Source organism: Mastomys coucha, unplaced genomic scaffold (assembly GCF_008632895.1).
Source record: "Mastomys coucha isolate ucsf_1 unplaced genomic scaffold, UCSF_Mcou_1 pScaffold4, whole genome shotgun sequence".
Taxonomy (NCBI): domain Eukaryota; kingdom Metazoa; phylum Chordata; class Mammalia; order Rodentia; family Muridae; genus Mastomys; species Mastomys coucha.
In genome coordinates this window covers 34,094,604-34,097,215 of record NW_022196910.1, presented here as the reverse complement: position 1 = coordinate 34,097,215, position 2,612 = coordinate 34,094,604, and the positions used below count along the sequence as shown (strand labels likewise).

Here is a 2,612-nt window from a genome sequence, read left to right as displayed (position 1 = left end):
GAAGCTTTGCAACTTTATGAGGTCCCATTTGTCAATTCTTGATCTTAGAGCAGAAGCTATTGGCGTGCAACAATTTATTTTTAAATGTGTGTGTGTGTGTGTGTAAATTTACTTGTTGAATATGCATGCAGTTTTCATTTCAGAGAGCTACACTGCTTGTTCCAGAAATGCAACAGTTTATATACACACTCACATATACAAAAAAAGTACTATATTTGGTTGTGTGGGCCATCTGCCCTTGTGACCCATGTCCCACTTCCCATCCCGGCTCTTGTTCTTTCAGCAGTCTTATGCGATCTCTTATAATTGGCCCTTGATTTTCAAGAAGTCACAGAAACCTACCAGGCATATATTCTAATACACTTTCTATCTGCATCTATATTTCCTCTCTATATTATATTTCCTCTCTATATTTCCCCTCTATCTTATATTTCCTCTTCTATATTTCTTCTATATTATGGATGGTGGGAGTGGGTTTCTCTCACTATGAAGCTACTTTATACTGGGCCACCTTGATCTACACTGGACCTCATTTATCAAAAGTGTGTCCACCAGGACTTGTGTGTATGGTTGGGTGGACACATGTGCACATCATGTGATGATGTGACAGAAGGCTACATTGTCATCTTTCTCAAGATATTCATAGTTACAAAGATAGAAAACTTAAGAATCTCTTCATTCCATCTTACTCATACCCAAGACTCCATGTTTCACTGACAGTCCTAAGCACTGCCTTTTGTTGGATCATAATCATATGGCTGTCACTAGACATACTAATCCCTGCAAGTTAACATAAATTTAGCAAAAAACTAATATTTGAATTACTAATGTTAAAAGCATAAACTGTTTCTAATTTAAGTGACCTAACTAGATTATCTTTTTCATCACCCTTACAATTTCTGAGTCAAATTAGTTATATAGAAGATATGCTTTTCATAGCTTTTTAGTAAAAAACGGTAGCTGAGGGTTGAAAGATAGTAATTTTGTAATGACTTAAGCATGTTAGGAACTGTGTGTGCCACCTTCTCCTGTAGGGCTGGGCTGAGGAAGGCATCTCACTTATCCTTTACTGCATTTCCATTCAAGGAAAGTTTTGTTTCCATCTTCTTTCTACAGCCTCTTTATATGTGGAGTAGGTAGATCAGAGTCTTGACACCATTTATAAAATGCCACCATGAGCCAGGCTTTCTGATGCCTGCCTTTATCCACACCGCTCTGGAGCCAGAGACAGGAAGATCTCTGGGAGCAGCCCAGCATGGTCTACATCAACATAGATAGTTCCAGGTTAGGTAGGGATACATGCTGAAACCATCTCGGAATAAATTCCCCACTGTAATGGCACCAAGTACAGTTTAGTAGTTTTGCTATTTATCCTGAGGTTTGCTGTTTTGTATTTGAGAGGCAATACTAAAGTCGGGAAGGCACTAGAGACTTCTGGTTCTCTTGTAGATTCTCAAACTGTTAACAAGTTGCACAGGTCTTACATTGCTAAATCCTGTAGAATTTGAACTCCAGTTGATTAGAGTGACCATTGTGACAAAACTTGATAGCAGATACTTTTAAATTAGATGACTGTGGCAGCTGATAGAGACACAGAGTCATCTAGTAAAGTCTGTCCTCTTTGCTAACATGTCCCAATGTCCTGTTAGGTTGTGTTTGTGTACAAGAGAGGACTTCCACATCCCGTGGAACATTCTTTAAGTAGAACACTCCACAATGGTGCTTCTTGTCACTGTCACTAATCCTCTCTCACATCAGGTATGAAGGGGAGCTAAGGTGACTATGTTTCAAAAAAATGTGAAGGAGCAAACACATACAGTCTTTCCAATCATATACATTTCCTTCTTTGCATTCAATATATGGTAAGGGAAATAAAAGTAAAAGGAGTATTTCATGGATGTAAAAAAATGTCATTTTATAAAAAAATGAGAATAGTTTTGATATAAAAATAACTATGAATTCTCCCTTAAGACTCTGGTGATTGTACTGATTTTCTATACCATGCCAGATACCGTAATCTTAAAAAACAAAAACAAAACAAAACAAAACAAAACAAAAAAACCAAAAGAGTGCTTCTCAACCTTTCAATGCTGTAAACCTTTAATATGGTTCCTCCTGTCCATCAAAATACAAAAGTGTAAGTAAATAAATATATTTAGTTTAAATAAAAGAACTCAGTTCCATTTTTGTTGCTACCTAGTAACTGTAATTTTGCTACTGTTGTGAAGCATAAGGTAAATATCTATGTTTTTTGGTAGTCTTAGATAACCCTTGTACAAAGTTGTTCCACCCTCAAAAGGGGTCACAACCCACAGGTTGAGAACAGTTTCTTTGGACTTTGGGTTAGAACCTATATTGTAATGTTCAAAATTTCATCTTCTGCTATCAATGACAAATAAGCCACTAATGATATGTGAATTGTAAACTTAGCTTTGGTTAAAAAAAAAAAAAAAAAAAAAAAAAAAAGCTGTGAACCTTCCCCAGTACTCAAGTAACATATGTTTTATGGCAAAGCTCAAAGTAGAAGGCATATTGTCAGAATACTTGGGTCAATGGATGTTACAGCTCTCCCTCTCCCTCTCTCCCTCTCCTTCTCTCTCTCTCTCTCTCTC

The 2,612-nt window shown here is 36.8% G+C and overlaps 1 protein-coding gene across 3 annotated transcripts in view; it reads left to right on the top strand.

The window, feature by feature from the left end:
• The window catches only part of Acss3 (acyl-CoA synthetase short chain family member 3), a 353,004-nt gene that overhangs the window by 316,912 nt on the left and 33,480 nt on the right, over positions 1-2,612 (top strand). The gene's annotated exons all lie outside the window — the stretch shown is intronic.